Source organism: Bombus fervidus, chromosome 17, assembly GCF_041682495.2.
Source record: "Bombus fervidus isolate BK054 chromosome 17, iyBomFerv1, whole genome shotgun sequence".
NCBI classification, from domain to species: Eukaryota; Metazoa; Arthropoda; class Insecta; order Hymenoptera; family Apidae; genus Bombus; species Bombus fervidus.
In genome coordinates, this window is record NC_091533.1 from 6,881,706 (window position 1) to 6,895,749 (window position 14,044).

General features: G+C 33.0%; 2 protein-coding genes across 6 annotated transcripts in view; one reads left to right on the forward strand and one right to left on the reverse strand.

The window, feature by feature from the left end:
• LOC139996284 (uncharacterized) overlaps nucleotides 1-14,044 on the forward strand; it is a 105,405-nt gene that overhangs the window by 29,175 nt on the left and 62,186 nt on the right. The window lies entirely within an intron of this gene.
• The window catches only part of Synd (protein kinase C and casein kinase substrate in neurons protein Synd), a 58,573-nt gene that overhangs the window by 24,543 nt on the left and 19,986 nt on the right, over nucleotides 1-14,044 (reverse strand). Inside the window, exon 1 of one of the 5 annotated variants that reach the window (XM_072020579.1) lies at nucleotides 2,747-3,045. The exons of the other annotated variants lie outside the window; for them this stretch is intronic. The gene's annotated coding sequence lies outside the window, so the exon portion shown is untranslated. Of the gene's footprint in view, nucleotides 1-2,746; nucleotides 3,046-14,044 lie in introns of those variants that run through there. 5 annotated transcript variants of the gene reach the window in all.

The window sequence follows — 14,044 nt, forward strand, 5'->3', positions numbered from 1 at the left end:
GAGCAAGCGTGCGCGACTGTGTAACGAAGCGCATCTGTAATACGCGTCTGCACACGTAATAACATACGAAAATAACGAAAGAGGGAGGTTAACGTGTTGCAGCATTCATCGTGCCAAGCTTCTCGTCCCTTTACAACTTCCTCAAATTACCAACTTATATGCGGTGTGTTTGTCACTCGAGCAACTTTGAGGTATTTCAAAAAACCTGGATAATTGGCTGTTTACCACTCTTCACCTTCTATACACTACGTTTCTCTTTTCATTAATGCGAATTATTCGAATAAGGACGATTTTAAGTTAAACTTAATTATAGAATTTATGAAATCTAATGACTTTTATTCTTGAATTACATCTTTAACTTTTTCGCTTTAGTTTTAGATTAATTTTGTTCTTACGATATTAATTTGTAAAGAATTGTTAAAATCTATGAATATTAAGCTGCCTTGTGTTGTTTGCACTATTTTTACAGTACCTTTTAACGTGTTTGATGCATGACGATACAATGGAATATTTGTTTTACGATTGATTGACGATAGCTTCTTTTTATAATTATTTCACATAAGCTAGTACATATTAAAAATATTCCATGTTAATTAATTTAATAATTAATGTAATCTATTACAATTATTATAGACAATAGTATGATATATGATTTTATTGTAAATGATAAACATTTGAATTTTATTTTGTGCTTTCTTAAACACAGAGGAATCGCAATTTTTTCTATTATCCAATGGAATATCGTATTTCCACGATTAAATACAATAACGAATAAGCATTGCACGCGGTTACAATAATTAGCACTATAATTAATATCTTTCTAAAACGAAGCTAACCGACCGACAACCATTACGGAGGTAGCATTTTAAATAAGCCGGGAGCATATCCGAGTCTGTGTTTTTTTTTTTTTCTCGTTGAATTATGGTAAACCGCTAGCCATGCTCCTCTACTAGGCTACATTCGAAATTAACTGTATCCTTCGCAGAGGAAATGCAGTCTCTGGACGCGTCTACCTCATGCTTACTGTGTAATTTCCCCTTTTTCTATTTTATTTTCGCTCGCGTGAACATAATCCGGAATTTAAAATCAAGCTTTCGAAGAATTGATACGCGTCATTATCCTTCAGCAACGCATGGTATGCGTATTCCATATTAATTCATTTACAAACGAATACAAATGTAAAGAAACATCGCTAGGGCTGAAGCACGTACTTGATTAATTTTCAAATTCCATTTTCTCGAAAATGAAGCATCTTACGAACAAATTTTATTCTACATTTTCGACATATTTCTTTTTTAACTAAGTATCATCCCCTTACCTATTATACCAGGATTACTGGAACACCCTATATAAGCGAGGATGTTGCGCACATAACAATACATCCAGTTATCGAAGCGTATCCTTGATTCACTCCCCTATACGTAAATACTTGGAACATTCCGTGTGCGCACACTTTACAGCCATGCTCCGCATTTCTACGTTCGTGTTTGTTCTGTCGTGTGAATAGCTCGATAAATTTATCATAATATAAATATGTACATCGCTGTAATTAATTTTATGTTGCAACACCTTATACAGGATGCGGCCGAATAACATGTAACAGCGTGCAGAACATGATTCCTTGTAGGAAAATAAGAAAGAAATATAGAATAAAACTTTTTCATTCTCGGGTTAGTTTACGAGAAAATCGATTTTGAAAATTTATCAAGTATAGCTGAACATGGCTAATTACAGATTACAGAGGATTAAATAATCGATAGGAGGTCGCTATACGTGTGGAAATAAGTCGAATATAAACATGTTCGAACTCTATTTTCTTGAAAATAAAGCGTTAAACGAAAAAATTGTATTTCATATGTTTTACTTATTTTCCTTTCTATTCCTTCTATTTCTTTTCCAGAATAACATCCTATTGATTGTTTACTCATATCCATATCATAGCAATTAGCTATGATCAAGTACGCTTGATGAATTTTCAAACTCGATTTTCTCGAAAACTAAACCAAAAATAAGAAACTTTATTCTTTATTATTTTCTTATTTTTTCGTAAGAAATCACGTTGTGTCCGCTTTCGCGTGTTATTCGGTTGTGCCTTTTACATCCACAAATCAAAAGTCGCAGATGCAACAGCGTATGAAAAAATGATGGTAAGAATACGACTTTTAAACATTCAATTCATCAAGTATAAATACATCCTCAGACTAACTAATTCTATATTTGGACTCCCCTATATACACAGGATGGTCTAAAAATTAGTACGATTTTTCAAACACTTCCGATCGATAGACAAAAGAACGTTTTGAACAAAAGTTAATCAACTTTCGATCGACTATAAAGTTGCAATATTAAAAAGTTCTTTATATTGCAGTCGATTGAAAGTTGATTAAGTTTTGTTCAAAACATTCTTTAGTCGGAAGTATCTGAAAAATCGGGGAATTGATTTTTAGATCACCCTATATATATTTATACCCTCAAAGAATTTTCCAATTAAATCTTATGCGTTTCCATTCATCAACAAGACGATAGTAAGTATACAACTTTCAAATATTCACTTTATCAAGTATAAAAACACTGTTAAAATAATTAATTCTATGCTTGGAACACCCTATATGCCCATAAACGACACGCTAATTAAATCCTGCACGTTTCCATTCGTCACGATAGTTCGTCGCACGCGCAGCAAAGTATGTACATACATTCATACACAAGAAGACGGTAGTAAGTATACAACAGAGAGGATTTTTACCTCGTCTGGATGGCATGGTTGAGCAACGATCCTCGTGAAACGGAACAATTTTCTTAAATCACACCAACAGTACGGAATTACGGCACCGGTTCGATATCATTGAAACGCGCCACTGAAATGCGCCACTGAAATCACCGCATACTTTCGGTCGGTTTGAGAAAGCCTGATGAATCGGACGCAATGTTTATAAATAACGCGTCGACTGAGAGAACGCGAAGGAAATCCACACTGTACGACGCGACGGTTCAAAGTAAACTGACTCGACTGACTGAACCGACGACGTTTCTCTCTCCAGAACTCGACTACCTCCGAGGCTCAACGAGAGTGGAAAAAGCAATACGCACACGACGCGATGTTGTGTTATATGTTCGCCAGAAAGGACATGCAATTAGTCGAAACGATAATAATAGCTAACACCTCATACTGTATTCTACGATTTAATCACATCTAGCTACCAGCAAATTCATATGTTTTTAAAAGATTTTACGTTAATAACTTTGAGCTTAGTTTCGTGAAATATATATTGCGATTCACTAAAAATATTAGGTTGGAGGTAATCACATATACTGATAAATATTAGGTAGGTAGGAAAAGTTTTTTTTCGTTTTATAAGAAAATAATGGGTGCGTAACATTGTTTGTTTTATATTCCTGTTAATACATTTGTTCCGATAGAACAAAATGGATTACACATAATTCTATAAAATAATATAGAACAAATAATGTTGTGCATCTACTATTTTCTTATAAAACGAAAGAAACTTTTCGGACAACCTAATATTTGGACATTTACCATAGATTTAACATTGTATGTATAACACAGAATTATAACATTATATCTTGCGTGCATTTAATATACAATTATATATCGTATGTATATATATATAGATAGATAAATAGGTATACAGTATAAATAAATATATATATACATATATACAGTCATGTTTAATCGAGAATGCTCAAACACATGGAAAAATACGAATGATACGAAAAAATGTTTCAGACAAAGATTGCATGAAATCGACGGTACATATACTGTACCCTTGTCAATTTTTGAAATATACTGTGAAGTTCATATTAAAATTTTTTAACGGGAAACTGTATTTTTATTACGTGCTCTTGGTAGCTGATATTGAGACGTTTCCAAAACACGTTTCCAATTCGTGTCTTTCGCACCATCTGTTATCGAGATATGAACATTCATATCGCCAACATTAACGTTTCTCGATGTACACCGCAGAGACACAAAAAGGAAATTTCTCATAATCATAATGCTAATACGCAGTTTTTCAACGTTTCTGAAACACTTCGGTCAGTACCGGGCAGTCAATTTAGCTAATTCCTTGTATTGCTCGCTTCAATTTGTAAGTTCATATATCTCAAATGCGGGTTATGCGGAAGATACAATTTTCTAGCGTTTTGGAAACATCCGAATGTCAGCTAGATTGAAACAAATTTCGATATGTATATGCAAATTATAAAAATTACAAAAGATATTCTACAAATGTATAGTTAGCAAAAATTTAGTATACAGCATGAATCTTAAACATATAATAAGCGTTAAAAGTTGAATACCTGTATAAGTCTGTGCGTATGCGGAAGAATGATTGTGGACTTACTGAGTCACACGCGAGGTGTTTAAAAATTTATGGAGCAAAGTGAGTGGTCTTATCAGGCTGCCGTAGATTGATATTCGTACTTGCGGAGAAAAAAACGGGGAGAGATAAAAGTTTTGTGCTTTTTTTCCTGGCAAGATAAGGTAGATGGAAAGAAATTCTTTTTTTAGGCGATGACATTCGGAAGATTTCAAGATACTTCCTATTTCTCCATTTTTTAATTCTTTATATCAAAATATGTCTCCGATAATGGTGGAATTGTGTTCATATACGTACACGTTATTCACAGTAAAAGTAAAGTTGAAAATATGTCGTTAATCATACGCGTTTGAAACTTGAAAACTACTGTTCGACCCATTTATCACTACGAGTGATAATTACGATGCTAATGGAAGTGTTAATGCGGTTGAGTAACCCTTTTTTACATGCTGCAATATTTACTGTCTTTTATTCAAATATCTTCATGAATAATTCTTATTGAAGTTAAAATTTTTCAAACTTCTAAAATATAATCACTACATCAAGATTCATCTATTCAGTGTAATACTTTGTAATTTTTATTGACGCCTGATTTCAAGAAATTAAGTTCCAAATATATATATAAAAAAAAAAAAAAGGAAACAAAATCGTTAATTTTAGAAGAAGCAAATATTTTTAGTAAAAGGATAAAGTACATTCTTCTACAAATAGTTGCGAAATTTCTTAACCAAAAAGAATTGAGGTAGAAAAAGGAATCGAAATGTAGCAACAAGATCAAGTTGGAAGAAAATAACTTCCTATAAAAACTTACAACGTACAACTCATTGGATTAAATCGAATGTTGAATTTCAAATGACACATGATTCTTCAATCTGCGCAATTGATCCAAAGCAATAAAATGACGAATCGATGAGTCCCTAGTGTTACACGCGCGAAACCAACATTGCTATGGCCGAAGGTCTGGCGCACGCTTTAACCGCTAATCGATTAAGAACAGAAGAGAGCCTGCGTAACTACCACTCCTTCATCGTAAAAATTTATTTGCTTACACTGCTAATTAGCCCCACGGCGTTATATGCGTCCTCTATATCGCAAATCGGTCAAGGATGGTTAATTTTTTCCAAGCAATTATGAATGATATAAATTGAATTTATGATCTTTTGAAAATGATAAAAATAGATACATATCATATTTAAAATAACTAATAACAGTGTTTTAATGTCTTAATTTGACAATTAATTTTACGGATCAGAGAATATACAGACTATCAAATTAAGAAACATGATCATATTTACATAAGGAGATAATTAAGAAGAGAATAGTGAACTTTGATCAATGATTACTATTAATAGCAGTATATATCGTACTTTACAATAGGTCGTAAAGCAAGCTGAATTAACTGTTTAAATAAACGTAACTTTTGTTGAATCATGTAGACTTGATATTTGTTATTCATGTTGGCTATCGTTTGATCACGAAGCTTTATGTTATAAGGCATAAAAACAAACTTTAATATCCATGTAGTCAAAGATCATTGGAAAATATAAATCTTTATTACAAGAATAGTTTATATGAAAAGTATGTATATAGGAAATAAATGAATTATGTAATAAATTTTTGTATTTCGATTGTTTAAAATTTGTGTTATATTAATAAAAATTCCACCTAATGCCATCTAATCGCACAAATCAACTACCATCATCGATTACTAATGGCAAATATCAAACAGTAAAAGATTCTTGAAAATTTATCTGATAGATTCATTAAACATACACTGATGCAAATATAATTTTCTTAAAGTTATATATTTATAGATATTTCATGGTTGATATCATTATTGTGAAACGATTAACTTTTTGTAATGATCTATGTACATACACAAAAGCGTTCCGTATAACGCGATTCACTATTTTTCTGTCATTTGCTGCGATGTAATAAAAAGTGTTTTGAACAGTACTTTAATAGCGTCGAGTGTACCGCAAATGACGATAAAAAGAATCCCGAAAATACTTTATTTTCAGAACGAAAGCAAGGTCAGCTTGTGTAACATAAATAGGACCATATGTTGTATTTCTTCATGAAAGTGTAGGAAACTTAACGGCAAATTAAAAAAGCATATTATATAATATTTTATTTTATAATATGAACTCGATACCAGGTTTATAATGTAAGTACACTTGCAAATTGTTCAAATTTCATATCGCCTTTCATAGTACAACATTTTGCTCTTTTGCAGAAGTTTGAATGACTTGCTGTTATTAGAGTGTCTGGGCGTATAACACTACACGTTGCAGTAATTCTCTCTTTCTGACCTGTATGTAATATTCTGAAATGTATCAACGAATGAAATATTATTTCCATTACCTACCTAGTATTAAACGTAATATCAGGTTGGTAAAAATATCGTGCAATATGCTTTTGGAATTTGTCGTAAATCCAATTTCATAAAAAAGTACAACGTATGGTCCTATTTATGTTGCCTAAGGTGAGCCTGGTTTCGCTATGAAAACAAAGTGTTTTCGGACATTTTTTTGTCGTCATTTGTGGCACACTCGACACGTCGACGGTTCAAAACATTTTTTTGTTACATGTTCGTAAATGAGAGAAAAATAGTGAGTCGTAGAGCAACACGTGTGATCATATTATGATGCTTAAATTATTATCAGCACAGCGATTTATTACGATAGATAAGACGGAGTAGATTTGAACGTAAAAGAAAAAACGGAAAATAACCTTTGAGTGAAACAAGCTTTCTAACTGCTTATGGTAACGAATTTAGTTGGCTTCGGATAACCTGACCAACATTGCCGGCATTATAGCATCCATAGCACGTGCGTGTTAGTCCAGTTTGATTAAGCTTCGGTTGCATTTCGCTAACTGTTATGTAAGCTGAAGGCGCACGCTTTCTTCGAATTCGGGAATTATCTTCGTCAGCGAAATAGCTCGTGTTGTTAAAATTGAGATAAATGGTTTTACCGGTTTTGTTCAGTAGAAATAATACGCTCTTTCCTATTTCGTAGCACGATGTTGATAGATAGAGTTTTTCTCTATTTTGAAGGAAAATATTATTATGAAATTTTCGTATTTTATATACGTACTGATTTGTACATTTGTATTATATACATTTGTATAGATACTTCTCTTGTTTCCTAATGTAAGATTAGTGGAAATGTTTTGAAATGTTAGTAATAGTACACTTTTCTTATAATATTTCTATTATAATATATATTAATATAATTATAATAAATTATAATTATAATTAGTCCAATAATTTTAGTAAATCCGATACACAACTTTAAGGATCTATCGATATATAATTTTTGCCACTAGTAATTGGCACTTGGTTAATTTACGAGTAACTTTGTAAGTATCTATAACAAACTATTTTTTCTTTTTTAATTATAACGTATAGCAGTATCGAAAATTCGGTAAATCTAATAGGAAAATTCCCCCCAAAAAGGAAGAAGAGAATTTGTTACTCCTTCGCTATTTATTCTTGTCATTTAGTAATCTAGCAATTGGCACCTTTTTAATTTGTAAGTGGGGTCGTCGTATAAGGAAAAAGCGTACTACGTTTCTTGTCTCTATTGATTAAGTTACCAATAGAGCGTACAAAGGGGGATGGCTTCCTCGACTGCCGTAGCTTGATGGTTCGAGAGGCCCTATTTGTGTTCAATCCTGTTATAAATCTGACGATGATTATATTGCACATGGTAGGAGAACCGCTTATGTACCTCTGCACTTTACATGCACGGATTCGTACTATGTCCACGGTTAACGAACTCTCACAGACGAAGAAGAAGAAGAAGAGCCCGAACTCTGTGTGTTGGACATTTTACGACATCGTGTGAAGCTCCAGTAATGATCGTCATTCGCGAAAGGAACTTGGGTTCGTAGATTTTTATTGCACGAGGACACGTTTACGCGCTATAAAATTTGATCAACTTGCAAGATTGTATGCGCTTCATCTTTGGAAAGACATAAGAATTAATTTATTTAAATTATATATTACACTGATTTATTGACTCGTTTTTGCCTGAGAGTACATGACATGGATTATGATGTATCGTAATAGTGGATAATAGTCGAAGTGTTTGTATAAAATTTTATGTAATAAGCTAGTAATTCCTCGTTCTTACTATAAACTTCAAAAATTTCAGCTTTCTAAGAGGTATGTAATTGGATGTCAAATACATCCTCGACACAAGTAGAGAATCCTGTAATTCTGAAATGCTCTCTAAAAAGAAAAACCGAACCACGGAACTACACACCAGGCTTCGTTTTCTCTACGACAAGAACAACTCCTCCCCGACTCTAAGTAAATCTCATAAAAGAAACGGTTGTTATGAGACACTTTGTAGCTTTACTACACGTTCACAGGGTGGTGAAGGTACGAGTGTGAAAATCGTTTGTGCAACGGCTCTAGATGCAAGATACAATAATATACATCCGTGTAAATTTATTATTAAGATTAAGAAAATACTAAAGATAAATATAAATATAGCGCGTTTTCAGACCATCGAAGGAACCATTTTAACATGAAACCAATCTAAAAATGCATATATATATATATACTTATACTAAATATCTTGTGATTTCTATATATATTTTTGGATTCGTTTTAAACTTGACCGATACAATCATGATAAACGTCATTATAGTGCTATATAATGAAATTCCAAGCTATTTCATATAAGACACAAAATATACAGTCACAAGTGGTATCTAGGTAGAAGTATTCGAATATTTTCATAAATCTGTGTATGTCTCTACTATTAAAATGGCATTCACATGATATCTGAACAATGGTACTTCGGTTCCGCCAAATGGAACAGAAACTATGATCTAACTGTTACGCAGCAAAGCCGCGGAAAAAGAACGGGGCAACGGGATGTTTCCCGCTCCAAATACGGCGGGTAATTCCATCGTATGTATAATTTATTTTTCGGCGTTCGGTGTTTCGCGGAAGTTGACCGTGTGGCTTCCTGATTGAGCACTCGCCAGTTTCGAGCGCAGTCTCCTTCTGAAACGTCCCGCGATCTTCATATAGGTAATGCATGCAAACTCAGTCTGATCGGCTTAATGAGGATGTACTCCGTCTGAATGACGAGTGTAAATTACGCGCTCGCGCGCTCATCGTCTCGGTGCACTGTATAAACGTCGATGTTAATATTGCACGCGGCGTTACGTCCATTCCTAGTTCTCTCTCATTCTTTCTTTTCTTCCTTGAGTATTCTTTGCCGAATTGAATATAGCGAGCTTGTAGATTAAAGAATTAAACGAACGTACCAGTTGATCTAATCAATAGATTCGTGAGCTACTGGCGAAGATGATTTTGGATGGGTTGCGTTAAATATTAAAATGTGAAGGTAGTTTACATGTTCGTTAGAAGAGTTTTACTCATAGAGAATCGTCGGATAAACAATTCAAAGACGAATTACTATCTCTGTCTAGTGCTTCTCCGCTCGTAATATCAAATCAATTTTAAATTGCTGATCAATCAAATCTTCACAATTACCTACATTTCGTGTAATATTCGAATGGGTCGCCAAACTCCATCGTTCTCAAAAATGGGTCTCGTGTCATAAAAGTTTGGGGAATCCTCGTCCAACCGATTGGTCTTAGGGTTGTCGATTCATTCTAATTCAGAATTTTATTTTAAAATTATATTTTATTAATTTCCCATAAAATATTCTCCTTTTTTGACGATCAAAATGTATGTAATTTTAGTTCTGACTAATTTTGTATCCTAAATTCCCGTCAAAAGTACTCGAACGGGATGATTCGCAATTACACGCATCGAAAACGACGCAAAATAGCCGTAAATTATGTTTTTTTTTCTTTGCGAACAATTAACAGGATAAAGGAAGAAACTCGATGCTATTAATAACGTGGACGTGTACATTGTTCCAATCTCTATAAATACTATCGCGTCGCGTAGCGTTGGTTTTGTCGCGTATTATACATAGAGATGTTCAAAGATAGTCAGTCGAGGGTTTCTTCTTTTTTCCCTTACAGTGACACGAAAACGCTGGATTTAACGACGGGGTGACGAGAAAAAAGAAGATGATTTTTCTGACTGTGAAAGGGCCGTGCGAGTACCGAGGGAAACGTTTTTAGATGAATATTACATCTCGCCCAGTGCATAAACTCACGTTATTGTGGGTTTAGAACTCTGAAATTAAAATAGATTTTGTGCGTATGTAATTTTAAGTTTAGTTTTTAAGGGATACGCTTTTACACGAGAGAATGCAAGATCTTTTAACCTTGTTGTGTTCTTTGGACGATTTTAAATTCAATCATGCGACTCTTTATTCTTAACAAATTTTCTTAAAGTCTTTTTGTTTCTTAAAATAGAAGTAAAAGCATAGAAATTCGAAACGCGCAGTAGATTTAAATACAACTATATATTCAATAATTCTCAAAATGTACATTGATCGGTGAATAAAGGGATATTTGAAAACAACGTAGCGAAAGTAAATGAATGACAGTATTGGCAATATTGATAGTGTAACATTTGTAAAATGAAGGGAATAAGGAGTTGTTCGTTTAATAATTTCCATTAGTTATTTCGTGTTCTCTTAAAATAAAAGTCCTTTATTACACGACTTCTGACGTACGCAATATCGACAGCTTTAAGCAAGTAGGCGTTGACGATTCAATAAAACGGTAGTTTAGCTACCTTCGTGACACGAGGAAATGCCTGACAACGTACAAGCTAAAAAGCAATTCTACTTTTACTTTATAAACAAAATAAATCTATTCTCCCTTTTCATGCATTTGTTACATTTACAGTTTATGACGATCACGCTTCTTTAAATCTAATTAATTCGTATAAAAAAAAGATATAATATCAAAATATTTATCTCTTAATGATAATTCTAATTTTTAATATTACAAGTGAAAAATAAATGGAGTATCTTCTTTAAAGATTAAAGTATATGTTTTATACGACACGATATATAATATTAAGGACAATCGCTATGAAACCGCTAGGAAGAGTATTTTGAAATCCAAACGAGTTGCATAAGATGCAACGTTATAGAGACACGATCACCTTATTGCAACGTGTTCGCACCGTTATTCACGATCTAGTTTAATAACGTTAGATAGCATCGTTCTTGAAGCTAAGAATGATAACTGAAATTTAATTCTGCACGTAAACGCACCACTTACGACAAGAATGCACACAATTCCGGAAGTGACAGAGATTATACGTACAGGTGAAAGCGATACCTCTCGTAGAGATTGCATTCTTTCGTCGTTAAGAAACTCTAATAACGAAATTACTATCTAGTAATTACTATAATCCATAAAATTAGCAATGAATGAATTTTTATAAGATTTTTTATAGTTCTATAATATTTTATAGCAATCAGTTGTATAACATTAATTCTTTAATTATTCAGGGAAAGTTCAAAGAAGTTCAGCAATAATTCTGCCTTTTTTTTCTTTTTTAAATAAATGGAGTATCAGAATTTTCCTATTTCTATCTTTCTGACGACAAAACATATGTTGTAATAAAACGTATAATAATTTTCAGATCGAGCAAATCCATCACAGAGTATTCAGTATAAAGCGTTCGAGGCGATTCTTATGTTAAATAGAATTGAGGAACACAATAAAAGGGCTTTATGAAGGCCACATCTGCTTCTCTCTTTTCAACAGGAAGTTGCTCCAAGTCGTTTCATGGGAAACGTACAACGAATCTAACATTCGTATCTATCTAGAAAATGAATGCGGCGAAATAAAAACTTCTCCCTATGAATGCGTACATACGTCTTCAAGTCACAATTCTTGTATTAAAAAAGTTTCTCACATAAGGCGAAAGAATTTCATAAACATATTTAGATAAAAATTTTCCTAATTAATAAGAAAAGATGTCATACGCATACTTGGATAACAAAGATAAAATGGGAGATCAGATAGGAAGTAGAGCCAGTTGAATTTTAATTTAAATATTTTCTTGCAATGTTGACTGGATTAGGGTAGGATAAATTTATTTAAAAAAATAGCATCGAATAAAAGGTTACGTCTTATAAAAAGATTGAATAAGAGACAAAGCATTCGTAAAACACAAAAATTAATTCGTGAACGGAATCGAATGAATGGATTATTCTATTGAAAAGATTCTCTTGGAAAAATTAACGAGCACTGTCAGTGGAAATTACGTGTTATACGTCGCACGCGATAAAATGTATGAATCACTATGGTTGGCCTATGTGTTTGCATAATAATGTTTCTGAAGAATATTATGTCTGTCGATAAGATCATACTTTGAGTAATATATTTGATTAAATACAGATACGCGTTCGATACCATATACTTGACTATACTTAACCATACTTTTCTGAAGTAAAAGCACATTATTTTCTAAGTTTTATAAAAGTACAATTGTTGTTATTACTCCTTTTACTACGTAATCGAAAGATAAAGATCGAAGGATAATAGAGATTTGTTTCTATCAAAATAAGAAATATACACAGTTAAAACAAATACGAAAATTTCAAGAATTAAAGAGAACACGTGAAATATTGGAATTTCTAAATTAAAAATGTTTAATTTTAATTTTCAGTAAAGATAGACATAAGGAAAGGTCAAACAATCTGAAAAAAATGTTCAATCCAATTAATAATACCCATCGTGTGCGTCAATAGCAGCAAGTGGGTTAACCGTTTCAATCGATTACTACATGATATGATTTAATTTGCTTAAGGATTGTTGCTTGCTGATTTTATGATTTATCGAGAGTCATAAATTGTCATCACATATTAATTCTCTTGTTGTTCTTTAAGAGGAGATAACGTCCGCAGTTAATACCGTTTTAGGCTTCCGGATGCAAGGCGTATCGTTTTGGAAGATAGTTTTGAAGTTTTGCCAGCGAGTATATACGTGTAGCGTCAGAATGAGAGCAAGCGTTTGAATAAAGGGTAAATAGAAAGCACGTCTCGCTATCGCGTCCTTAAATTGTCCACCAAGCCAACTGCAACGTTGGCAAGATTTCAGACACGATTTTCAAAACGAAATAATTTACAACAACCTAAGGTATTACATGGACGCTTAAAAATTCCAGAAAGTCTAATTTTTCGCTCTAGTTTTCTTCAACCGAATTTATGTTTACGAAATCTATACATGAAACGCAATTACTATAAAATTCAATAATTTTCACTGTTTTTATTTTCTGGTTGTTTTATTAAAAAATCTATCGATTCATTCGCATCGCCTTATACAGGGAAATACCAAATGATTTAAGGTTCGTTAGACAATCTACTATCTATTAAATAAAGCTTCAATTAAAGATCTTAAGGTTAAGTGTCTTAAGGTTTTGGTAAAGCGTCTAAATCTAGTATTCCAAGGTATCGAACAAAATTATTTACAAAAAGAGGACACGTGTGTCCACGTAACGTTTCAGAAATTAATCAACACTCATGCGGTAAACATCTGCGATGTCTACTACAAGGCCGAACAAGAAGAGGAAAAGAAACGAAAAAAGAAAAAAGGAATAGTACAAGGTAGAAACAAAGAAAAGGAAAAAAAGAGGGGTTTGAACAAAGGAATCTCGTCATACATTCCAAGAAAGTCCATACTCGAATGACTGGATTCAGTCGGTCAGTTAGTTCATTCCCACGAGAGTTCCCAAAGCGTGCCGAAGAGGTTAGAGGCAGGTCGAGTTCGACCACATGCCCATACGATACATTATGTAT